The sequence below is a fragment of the Dipodomys ordii genome, unplaced genomic scaffold (genome assembly GCF_000151885.1).
Source record: "Dipodomys ordii isolate 6190 unplaced genomic scaffold, Dord_2.0 Scaffold127, whole genome shotgun sequence".
NCBI lineage: Eukaryota > Metazoa > Chordata > Mammalia > Rodentia > Heteromyidae > Dipodomys > Dipodomys ordii.
Genome location: NW_012267343.1, coordinates 237,404 through 250,732, shown reverse-complemented (window position 1 = coordinate 250,732; position 13,329 = coordinate 237,404).

Sequence of the window (13,329 nt, the reverse complement as noted above, 5' to 3'; positions counted from 1 at the left end):
TCACATGGAACTCACACTTCAGCACAGACAGGAAATCAGAACACAATGAAATATGATACGTTCAAGGTGACTTCTTACTAGAATTGGAGCAAACACATCCTTGTCCCCAGCAAAGAGAGAGAGAGAGAGACAAGGACGGAGAGCTAAGGTAAGAGATTGCAACCAGTTCATTGTGTACCATGCTTTGGACTTAATGTTTCTAAGGAAGAAGGATGGCCAGGAAACAGCAGGGGAGGTGTGACTAAGGCTGATGATCTTTGGGCTGAGCCTCCTCTCTTGCAGGCTAGAAAGTCCTTGTTTCTTAGGGTTTCTCCCATCATTCCTTCCTGAGAATGCAGCCCTTCCTTCTCCCACAGTCCCAGAAGAACTGGATGGTGAATAAGGTCACAGAGTAGCTGTTGGTCTTTGCTTGACATATATTGATTAACCCTGTTTGAATACTTCTTTCTTTGCCAGTTTCCTGTGTTACTGATTTTGGTATTGATATGGTGCAGTGGTAGAACACTTGTTTGGCAAGCATAAGGCTCTGAGTTTAAATCCCAGTACTACCAAATAAATGAATTCAGTTGAAACATAATATATGAATGGCAGTAAGAAAAACGGAAACTTTAAAGGTAGTTTTATTGAGCACTACTATCAAAAGAAGGATAATAAAGCATTTCTGTGTGTGTGTGTGTGTGTGTGTGTGTGTGTGTGTGTGTGTGTGTGTACCTATTCAAGGCCTTGAATGCAGGGGTGGGGCACTTTCCCTGAGCTTTGTTTTATGCAAGGCTAGCCCTCTACCAGTTGAGCTACAGCTCTACTTTCAGCTTTTTTTGGTGGTTAACTGGAGATGAGTCTCAAGGACTTTCCTGCCTATGCTAGCTTTGAACCATGATCCTCAGATTGCAGCCTCCTGAGTAGCAAGGGTATAGCCATAAGCCACCAGCACCTAGCTTGAATCTCACTTCCTTAGCTCATCATAATGTGTGCTGACAGCCATGTTGCTACTGTGAGTCAGTAGTTGTATTATCTTCAAATTGCAGTGTATATAAGGAAACATAGTCTCCTGTTGATGGACACTTAAGTTGCTTCCATTTTTCACTAGTATGAATAAAATTGCCTATTAAAAATATTGTGTTTTTAACACACATTTGTTAGGCAGAATGGATTATGTTTTCTAGCAAAATCCACTTCTGTATGTTCTCTTGAGGAGATGAAGAGAGAGAATGGATTCTTGAGGCTCCACGCACCATTGGAGAAAGGGCAGGAGATCATGTATTTATTAGAAGCCTGCTCTGTAGCTTTGTACTTCACCTGTCTGTTGCACGAACCCTTCCTAACAACTCTAGGAGCAGGCTTTCCTGTTTTACAAAGGAGCAAACAGATATGGGAAGAGTAAGGGTCTGTCCCGAGTTAGAGTTATACCCTATAAAGTGGTAGGAGGTGGCAGTGAAATCCTGTAAACATGGCCTTTGTCCACCTTGAGTCTCACCTGTTAGGGTTGTGGTGGGGATGAAGTAATGGAGGGGGCTGTGGGTTGGTGGGTGTTGGCAATGCTGGCACGCTTCCAGCTGGCTCTGTCAGTAAGAGCCAGATAGAGCCCTCTGTATGGCACCACGCTGCCCCCTCACCATCCTTTTCCTCTATGGATGAGGGACCTTTTCTCTCCTCTCCCCATGACTCACTTTTTCCAGACTTGCTGTCTCCTTTCTGATCTGTGACTGGCACTCTGCACATCATGACGACATTCACCGAACAGGGCTGGTTTCTCGGAGTCTAAAGAGTGGTGACCTAACTCTCGGCTCACCGGCCAGAGTCAGTGATGGTCACCCCAAGCTCTACCTCCTCTCATCACGGTGATAATCAAGTGCCTGATCTTTGGTTCTCAGTTCTTGCCCCTCCAGGAGGAACTCCTGATAGATCATTGTTTCTCCCTCCTTTCCACTCACTCCAAGGGAGTATGGTAGAACTTATTCTTCTTTACTATGTTAAAATATATGCAATAAAAAATCAACCATTTGAATTGTTGGGTTTTTTTTTGTGGTGCTGAGGTTGAACTCAGGAAGTGCTCTCCCATTGAGTCATACCTCCAAATCTCCTTTTAATCAGTTTACAAATATACAGTTGAGTGATAGTACATTCACAAGGTTGTGCAATCCTCCCTGGTATCTAATTCTAGAGAACTTTTTTTTATCATATTATAAGCAAACTCATACCCATTAGTAGTTACGCCCCCCCCCATTTTCCACTCTCCCCTCACCCCAGGCCCCATCCCCTGGGAAGCATTTCTTTCTGTCTGACAGTGCTTTGAACCCTCACTGCATACTAGGCACTGTGCTAATCTCCTTGTACATATATCATTAATTCTCATGAAAGCAGCTTTGTGAAGTTGGGGTTCTTCCATTTCATAGATGAGATAACCAGAGCTCAAGAGGAAAACTTCTATGTGAAGCTACAATGCTTGTAAATGGTAGACCTTGAATCAGAAGTCCGAGTCTGGTGCTTTCTCCAACTCCTGCAGAATGAGGACTAAGATCTGAGACATTTCCTGGGATGTGGATGACGCAACTTGGAGAGTCTTCCAAGCCCACATTATTTCCATTCTGAAAGAATATTCTTCCCATTTTACTCAGAAGGTCAGTGGGGCCTTTTGCCCCAAGAATTTCCCAAGATCTGGGATGCTGGGTTTAGGGATGTAGCTTGATGGCAAGACCTCAAACCCTGTGACTCAAGAAACTGTCGGTCACCGTCACAAAGTGTGGCGAGGTTCGCAGGGAAGCAAACTAAGAAACCAAGAGACTTCACTTGTGCCACAGACTGAAAGGTCTTAGGAAGGGAGAGGTCTTCATGTGCCAGGGGCCTGATTTTTATTTCCTGTTTCCTTTTGGTCATAGAATTCTCTAGTCAAAAGTTCCCATGACCACGCGGGCTGACTTCCCTGTGACTGCAGAAATGAAAGAAGTCATTGCATACAGAGGCCTGGGGAGTATTAGACTTAACAGAGAAGTTACAACATGGCAGATAATTTTTTTTGGTTGCCTCCCCAGGGTCTACTCTTTTTTTTTGTACTTTTTAAATTGTAAACATACTGTACAGAGGGGTTGCAGTTTCAGGAGCAAGGTAATGAGTACATTTCTTATCAAGCATTGTTGCCTCCTTTTGTTTTTCCCCTACCATCCCTTCCCTCCCCACCTTCACAACTATCCCCACCCCTAAAGTTGTAAAGTTCGTTTTCAACATAGTGTCTTGTATACCTCATTGTTACAATGGGTCAACCTGTATCCTTATTTAGGCATGTAACATGGCATATAATCAAGGACATATTTTCCTGGTCTTCATGTTATTCAGACAAATCTGTTTTGGACTCTTCTTGTCATGACAAGCGTATTAAAATGAACCCATTAGAGAAGAGGAAGAATGATGGAGAGAGTGACATTAATCAAGAGACATTGTACTCATAAATGGACATGTTGAATTTAAAAAATGCACCCAGGTCTCATATTTAGTGTCATTTATATGTATATAATTTACACACATGTGTGTGTGTATGTATGCGTGTGTGTGGAGGTAGCTTTTAGTTGATTAACACATTATTCTTTGTCAACATTTAAATGGACATTTATAATTTTTTTTTGTCACTCTTAGTATTTTGGAAATACATTCATTCTTCCAACTTCAAACAATTCACTAAGCCCCTGAGAAGCTCAATGAATCAGACGCTGCATCTATAGGTTTCTAGAATACCTTGGCTCTGTTGGGGTAGCTGGAGGAGCATCATTATTGAGTAGCATTGTACTTACTGGCTTGTATCTAGCCACCTTTGTCACACAGCCAGATAAGAGGTCAGGTGTGAGGTCTCTGCTGACTTGGAAAAATACTGACCTAAGTTCACCAATTAAGTGTCCTCATGGAATGTTACATATTCTGCTTCAAATGTATAGTAGAACTTACAGCTCAAAATGGCAGCTGATCTGGTCAACAAATACTGTCATGGAATCTCGTTCTCAAGTAGGCCTGGAGTAGTGTAAAAACTTGGCAGAATTTGGAGGGTTGTTCTGGGCATAGTAGTGCTGGTAGCAGAAGAGCAGAAAACAAATACATCAACAAAGACATGCTGAGGTGGCTTAAATATTTTTTATTAAAAAATTGTAATATGTTTTTATTGCAAAAAAACTGTATAGAGGGGCTACAGTTACATGAGCAAGGAAATGAGTACATTTCCTATCAAGCATTGTTGCCTCCTCCTTTGTTTTTCCCCTACCATCCCTTCCATCCCACCTCCACAACTACACTTCCCCCCACCCCCATGCTTAAATATTTTGTAGTATACAACTGAGAAATATTTTACATGCTGTAAAGTGTACAATTGTGTCAGGTGTAGTGGCATACTCTTGTAATCCTAACAAACACTTGGGAGGTGATGGAGGCAGGATTGCAAGTTATGTGATACTGAACTACATGGTGAGACCCTAACACACAAAAATAAATCAAATGTTTTGATTTATAAAACTTAAATGTTTGGGGCTGGGAATGTGGCTTAGTGGTATAGTGCTTGCCTTAGCATGCATGAGGCCCTGGGTTTGATTCCTCAGTACCACATAAACAGAAAAAGCCAGAAGTGGTGCTGTGGTTCAAGTGGTAGAGTGCTAGTCTTGAGCAAAAGAAGCTAAGGGACAGTGCCCAGGCCCTGAGTTCAAGCCCTAAGACTGACAAAAGCAAAACAAAACAACCCCCCTCTCCCAACCTAAATATTTTTAACTCTCAGAAGTGACTACTAGTCTGATTCTTAGTCAACTAGGTACATTGATAGTTTGGCCTGTTTGTAAACATCATATAAATGGCACCGTATTATGCATACTTTCATTTCTTGCTCTTTTGCTCAATGTAATGTCCTGTGAAGTAATTAGTGTTCTGTCTATCAGTAGTTTTTTTCTTTTATAATCCCTGGTAGCATTCTATTGTGTAAATAGACTGCAATTCCTTATTTTACTTGTTGATGGACACATAGATTATTTCTAGTTTAGGCTAGTATATACACAGCCAGTATGAACATTTGATATGGAGCATTGTAGTATATGCCTTTGTTTCTCTTGAATAAATATTTGGAATAGAATTACTGGATTATATGGTAGATGTGTTCTTGACTCTATAAGAAACTACTAAGTAGCCGGTGTCAGTGTCTCATGGCTGTAATCCTTGCTACTAGAGAGGTTGAGATAAGGAGGATTGCAGTTCAAGGCCAGCTTGCGCAAAAGTTTGTGAGACAACTTCTCCACCAATAACTGGGCATTGTGGCATGGCCTTCTCATCCTACCTTTGTGGGAGGCATAAATATGTGTGGATCACTGTCCGATGAATGGGAAGGGGAATGGTGGGCAAATATAAGCATAAGACTAAAGTATGTATGGGAAAATGGAACTTGGAAAGAGTGGTAGGGGAAGGGATAGGTGGGAGAGGGGGAGAATGATGGAAAGAGTGATTCTGATCAAAATGTATTGTACACATAAATGGACATGTTGGCTAAAACTTCTGTGAACAGGGATTTGAAGATAATTAAAAGGTGCTGACCTCTATAGCAGGTCACCTAGAGGATGATAGAAATCTTAACAATATTGAGTCTTTGATCCATGAGCATGATATATCTATCTGTATTAGCGTTCTCCAGTGAAACAACCCCCAGGAAGTGTGTGTGTGTGTGTGTGTGTGTGTGTGTATGTGCATGTAGGCACACACATATGTGTATGAGAGAGATTGGGAAAGAGAGAGGGAGAGAGAGAAGGAGGGGAGCAAAGGAGGAGAGCTGTTCAGGAATTGGTTCATGTAATTGTGGAGACTTGGTAAGTCCAAATTCTGTAAGTTAGACAGATGGGCTGGAGATCCAGGGAAGAGCTACAGTTCTAGTCCAAGGACAGTTAGCTAACAGAATTCCTTATTAGGAGGTCAGTCTTTATTAAGAACTTCAAGCTAATTGGATAAAGCCTACTTACATTATGAGATAATCTGCTTCACTAAGATTCCAGATTTGTGTTATCCTCACAGAAAATGCCATCACAGTAATAAACAGAACAATGTTTGATGCACATCTGGTTACTCTGAAATTGACACATAAAATCCACCAGGGCAGTTCACTTTCCCACAAATGTCTCCCTTTTTACCTTTAACCTCTATCAGTGGGCTACTCACCAATGATTAACAGCAAAAAGAGAAGTTTACAGTTAGTATGTAAAAATACCTTTTTTTCACACTTAATAAATAATGCTCATTGTCAGAGAATTGGGATCCTATATAAAGGAAGCACATTTTGAAGAATAACTGGTGTTCCCACTGCCTAGAGAGAAACACTATTTCTACAGTTGGGTAGATTTTCTTCTCTGACTTAAAATAATTTCTAGTTATACAAAGTCTAATTCCTGAGGAATTTAAGGCATCTTGGGAGAACACGTAAATTGTAAGATAAGATAAACTGAAAGTAAGCCCAGAAAAGACCTGAAGGAAGATTAAACAAGGGTGGGGTCATAAAGTTAAGCCAAGGATGACTCTGAACATGCAGAATATGGTGACCCTCACAATGAGGGTCTCAGATTGGCTCGAGTTTTCTGATTAGTCACCCAGCTGGTGGTCAAAGAGAAAACAAACCACTTACTCAAGTGTGGCTCTAAGAACAGGTACATCACATCAGTTTTCTTATAATCATTTCCAATATGGCCTTTTTGACAATCACATTAGAGCATGGAAGTTCACTATAAGGAATACATTAGAGGCAACAGTCACCAGTTCAAGGTGTGCAGATCCCCAGGGGTCTGGACTGACCACACAATGCAGACTTAATTAACCAGGAAGTACAGATGAGCTGCTAGTTTGTAGCATATCTTCCCTAAACAGCCTTTCCTTTAGTTACACACTGACTATCAACAACCTCCAACTGGTATTCTATAGTTGGTACCTCAGCTGTGGTTGGTGCCTGTTGTTGATGGAGTAGAGATTAACTCAAAGGTGGCAATCAAACAAAGCATGGTAGCAGTAGGGAGAATAGAGCTGTGGGTCACACAGATATTTCAGCTTCTATCTCCATATTTCAAGTAATTGTGCAATGGTGAACAAGTTATAGCCTCATTGCAAGGTCTGCACAGGGACACCTCCCTGCCTCTTGGCTAAGTTTCTGCCCAGTAGCTATTAGGTAACTGGCAGACCTGGAAGCAGTCACCTTCCCCTCCTGCTAGGTCACATCCTGGGCCACTTCTGGTCACATGTCTACCATCTGACCTTAGGAGGGTCCCAGACTCTGAGATCACATCCGGATCCAGTGTGGTCACACCTTTCCCCCACCTGGCCACACCTCTTCTAGTCTCAGGGTCTTTCTCTGTACAATGGGAGTGATAGTATGTATATCATAGGTTTATTGTTGACATTAAAACACACATAATTAACACAATAACTAGTGCATAGTAACTGCTCAATAAACATTATTATTTATTTACTCTTTATTATCCATAAAGCTGAGAGGGGTCCTTATAAAAGAAAGCCATCAGATAGATACACGTCTGCTTCTAGGTGAGATAATGGCACCAAATATGCTTCAGGACCAGAACACAATTTTAACTTCAGAGTCTATCACTTTTGAATTTCCTTCTAGATGCTCATGTACCCTTGCTGGAGTTTTGGTGTTGAATGTCCCCCCATGTATGTGGTGTACTAAAAAGCATGGTTCTCACAATGCTACTATTATTGGGAGGAGGTGGGGCTTTGGGAGATGAGGCCTGGTGGGAGGTCCTTTGGCTCCCTAGCCCCTGAATGTAAGCAGTTTGCTTGGCACACATTTCTCACGGTTGCTGTCTGACCTGTCCACCGAAAGCTCAGAAGTTCTGACAACAGAAGAAAGATCTAAAAGTGTGAGCTGAAACAAACCATTTCTCTTTGTAAGCTGATTGATCTCAGGTTAGTGTTATTGTGATGGGAAACTGACAAACACAAGTTTACACCAATGCTTATCAAGTGTTAGTGTGGATCAGTGCTAGTTCATGGCACAGTTAGTTCTCATGGTCCCCCTGTGAAGTGAGAATAAACTGTATTTACACCTACTATGTTCCTTGTACTTTTTTCTGGCCTTATATTTAATGTTTGTTGCCTGGATAAAGCATTTGGTTGGATCTTTTATATAAAATCAAACTGATAAGTCTATCCTTTAAGTCTCTGAGGATGAGGATATTTACATTTAATATAATATGGATTGGTTATTTAATATAATTATTGATTACATTTAATGTAATTATTGATACTATTAAAATTTTGTTCTCTGGATTATCTTTTTATTCTGGTTATTGTTTAATTTGGTTCAATCCCAATGTTCAATTCTTGTTCTTATTATCTGAGCAATTGAGGTTCTATTCAGGAAGGCATCAACTATGCCTAGATCTCCATGGGTTTTCCTGCTAGCAGTTTCAATTTTTGGTCATCATTTAGGTCTTTGATACAATGTGAATTGGTGTTGGCATAGTGTGAGAGACAGGCATCTTCAGTCTTCGATACATAGGTATTTTGTTTTCAGAGCACCATTTGTTGAAGAGGTTATCATTTCTCCAATGTTTATTTTTGGTTTATTTATCAGTATTTGCATGAACTTATTTCTGCATATTCTATTCTATTTCACTGGTCCATGGGCCTATTTTTGTGCCACTATTATGTGGTGTTTGTTACTATGGATCTGTAGTATAATTTCAGATCAGGTATGTGATAACCACAGAGCTATTGTGTGTGTGTGTGTGTGTCTGTGTGTGTGTTATCATACTGCGGCTTGAATTTAGGTCACAGGCATTATCCTCTAGCTTTTTTTGCTCAAAGCTGGTGCTCTAACTGCTTGAGTCATAGCTCCACGTGGTAGTTAATTGGAGAAAAGACAAACTTTCCTGCCTGGGCTAGATTCAACCACCATTCTCAGATCTCAGCCTTTAGAGTTGCTAGGATTACAGGTGTGTACCATCAACACCTGTGGCACTGAGTTTTTGTTCCTGTTGCTTTGATAAATTTGACTTTATATGTGACTTGTCACTTTTCTCTTGCAACTTTCAATGTTTCTTTGTTCTGTAGTTTTAGTGTTTCACTGCAATATGCCTTCAGAGTTTTCTTTTTGATCTTGTCTGTTTGGTGTTCTAAAAACCTCCTGTTAGTGGGCTGAGGTGGTGTGAAAATGTTAAAGAAATGATACAGCTCGAGATGCATTGTATAAATAAATTACTTTATTAAATAGCAAAAAATCAATCCATATCCTACAAAATTAAGAAGTATGAGGAAAAGGGTAGGTTGGGAGCGGTGAGTGGGAATGTTGAGGCTGGTGACATTGATCAGTGTGCACTGTATTTATGAACTGCTTTGCAGAATAGCAACTCCTTTGTAGAACTCCTTAAAAATAATAAAAAATATTTAATTAAAAACACAAAACCCTCTCCCATTTCTAGATAACCTTTTTTTCCCTTCAAGATTGGAGACATTTTTCTGTTATTATTTTACTAAAGATGTTATCTATATGTTTAGCTTGAACATTGTCTCCAAATTGTATGCTCATGAATCTTAAGTTTGTTCTCTTTTTATGTGCTGGTTCTGGGGCTTGAACTCAGGGCCTTATGCTCTTGTTTAGCTTTTTTCCCCCTAATAATTAGTGCATTGCCACTTGAACCATGCCCCCAGGTCAGCTATTTTATGGCTCATGGAAGATGGAATCTTGTAGGCTTTTCTGTCCAGGCTGGTTTTGAACCTTGATCCTCAGATCTCAGCCTCCTGAGTAGCTAGGATTACAGGTGTGAACCACCCCCATTTACCCCAGGTTTAGTCTTTAAGTGGTGTCCTAGAGGTCTTACACTTCCCATTCATTTTCTTGGTATTTTCTTTTTCTTTATGTTAGTGTTTTACTTTCTCTTCCATGTCTGATATATTTTTACCTTGTTTAACTGAGTTTTAAAGTTTGAGTTACCTATCTTTTGTTTTCCAGAATTTCAATTTGCCCCCTCTTAGAATTTCTATGTCTTTATTGAGTTCCTCTTTTATAACCTACTCTTTCTTTATTTAATTCAGCTGGTTACTTCAATTCTTCTTAATTAAGCTGTTTTTCATATCATTATTCATTCGGATTATATACATGTCATCTTTAATTTTGTTGATAATCTCTTGCAACATTTAAATTTGCTGTTACTTGTTCAAGGAGTTTCATTGTATCATTTCTATATGTACATATGAATATCCTTACAAAACTCACCCTTCCATCACCCTCCCTCATCCTTCTTCCCCTTTTAAAAACAATTTCAACAGGTGTCATTGTTCTATTTTCATACATGCGTATAAAATACTTTGGCCATATTCAATCTCATTCACCCTCCCTGTTGCTGCTGGCATTTACTCACCAAAAGAGCCTGTTTGATTTTCCTTTTCTCATTCTTTTTTTTTCTTTTTCTTTTGGGTCAGTCGTGGTACATGAACTCTGGGCCTGGGCACTGTCCCTCAGCTCTTCAGCTCAAGGCTAGCGCTCTACCACTTGAGCTAGTGCGCTACTTCTGGCTTTTTCTGCTTATGTGGTGCTGAGGAATCAAACCTAGGGCCTCATGTATGCAAGGCAAGCGCTCTACCACTGAGCCACCTTCCCAGCCCCTTCTCATTCATTTTAAGCATATATTTCACCATGGTTTTTCACACATGTATATGTTATATTTTAGTCACATTAAACTCTCTATATTGCTCTTTCTTTCCTATCCAATAGCCTCCTTTTTCAACAACTTTCTTATGCTATCTTCATATACACAGTTTATTCAATATTATTCATATTCTCTCCTTCCTTTTCCCTTCCCTCATCCCTACAAACAGTTCCACAGTTTTAAGCATGTTCTATACAGGTATATATCTTTTAATTCTAGATTCTACAAGTGAATGAAAGCAGGAGGCATTTGGCTTAGTGAGCCTGGCTTAGCTGGCTCACCACGTTGATCTTAGCTCCATTCATGTTCATGTAAAAGGATATCATTTTACTTTCTCTTTGGCTGAGTAATAGTCCATGATTACCATGTTTTCTTTATAAATCCATTGGTTCTTGGGAACCTCAGATTCCTAAGTCTGGCTTTTGTAAGCCAAGCTGACTTCATTGTTTGAGGTTTCACCCACTTCCCTCTCATTTGGGTCTTTCATTGTGGAATTGTTGACTCTGGAGGGGACGCATTGCTGTGCTGTTGCATGTGACTTGAGTTTCCCCATAGAGGTTTTTTGCATGTGTGGCCAAGTGTTTTTCTTTGAAATGTTTGATCTCCTGTGTCCTTTCAGTTGAAGATGGCCAGGTTGTGGCATGTTTTCTCACCAGTGACTGAGGGTGTGGCTCAGCAGTCAACATTCCTCCACTGAGCACAAGACGCTGGGTTTGCCTCTCTCTATACCTTCCTCAAGGCAGAGGATACTAGCTGCAGTAGCAGTCATGGTCTGTAGGTATACCTACTAGATAAAAATAGGAAGCCCTAGTTGAGATCAATTTCTTGATGAACTACCAGACTCAGAAAGGAAATACAAAATATGAAATCCAGTGCTCACAGCTGAAAGTTCAACCTTTGATTGCTTTATTCTCTTATAATATAGTCTCTAACTCAAGTACAATGTTCTCAAACTCCCAAAAGAATGAACAGCGTAAGAAACTTCAATACAGACATTATACAGACAAAAGAAAAGCTAGAATTGTCAAGGATTTCAATTGAAAGTCACTTAGCTCATCTTATTTGAGTCAATCATAAGGTTTCTGTGCTGTGTATACTGTCTATGAAGAGCCTGAACCATAAAGTTTTTCAGTAGGGTTAAAAATTAGCAATATATAATACTATTCCTACAACTGTTTTGTCATAAATTATATTTTTTAAAAAGCTATAATTAAAAATATTTATTACACTTGTTTATTATACATTCTGTGACAGAGCAGGGACATTTATGTGTTTGATGTTTAGCATACACCTTAATTTGTTTACAATGAATTAGTAACATGTGCCACATCTTCCCAATATCCAAGGCAATGCAATACTAACATGAAACTCTTGTAAGAAACAAATTGGAAATAACATTAAACATTGCTTTAATCAGCTGTCATGTCATTGCTATAATGAAACCAAAAACATTATACTTTATTTTTTTTCAAAGAGTTTTGACTTGAGACACTGAACCTTAGAAATAAATGATAAGATGGGAATTATGGTAAAACAGGAATTTCTTTGAAATCTGGAATGCACATTAACAAAACCACAGATAGAATATATTTCTCACCTGGAAATATGAGCTTTTTTTTTTCTTGGTGCTGGTCCTGGGGCTTCAAATCAAGGCTTGGGTATTGTCTCTAAGCTTTTTTGCTCAAGGCTAGTGCTCTACCACTTGAACCCCAGCTCTACTTTTGGCTTTTTGGTGGTTAATTGGAGATAAGAGTCTCACCAACTTTCCTGCCCAGACTGCTACATTCATATCTCAGCCTCCACTAGGTAGGATTACAGGCATGAGCCACCAGTACTCAGCTTAAGATGTGACTTGTTAAAGTCTAAAGCTACAGGAGAAAGTCTAAAGCTACAGGAATGAAGAGAACCAGTAGCAACTTCTTATCTGGCAGCAGGTAAGAAACACACTTTACAGTGAGCTGATCCACTGTATATTTTGTTGTGACTTTCAATACAAAAAAAGTAAAATGCTTTTGTTATGTTTCCTCAGAAGCTTTCTTCATTCTTTTTTTCTCATGTACTTTCAACCAACCTAATTCTTCTGCTTATCTGTTCCAGTGCAGATGCTCCTCATTGCAGTTTTCTTTTCATTCACTGAGTTCTTCAGGACTGCAATGTCCATTTGCTTTTGTTGCTATCTCAATCTCTGTTAAAGTTCTCTAGTAAATACTATACTGTTTCTCCATATGTTCTCAAACTTTACCAGACTTCCTTAGAACAGCTATTTTGAAATATTTAGCAGGTGGATCGGACTTCAACATCTTTTTAAGTTCAGCCACAGGCACCTAACATCTTTCCATGTGATGACCTCATGTTTCCTTGGTTGTTTGTAAGCCTCAATGTTGTGCATTGATGACTGAGTATTAATGGCATAGATATATACTCCAGTCTCTGGTCTGTGACTGTCTTGCTCCCATAGGCTGCACAGGAATTCTGAGAAGATTGTCATAGTTTTGAAGTTCATGGCTTCTATAGCCACTCCAGTGATAGAGTGTGCCTTAACCTAGGTCTAGCAGAGTCAATATCACCCAGACTAGAGTCTCATGAAGGGCTGGTACTAATGAAGTTCTGTTTCAGTTCTCAGGGTTCCTTTCTTTCCTCCCTCCCTCCCTCCCTCCCTCCCTCCCTC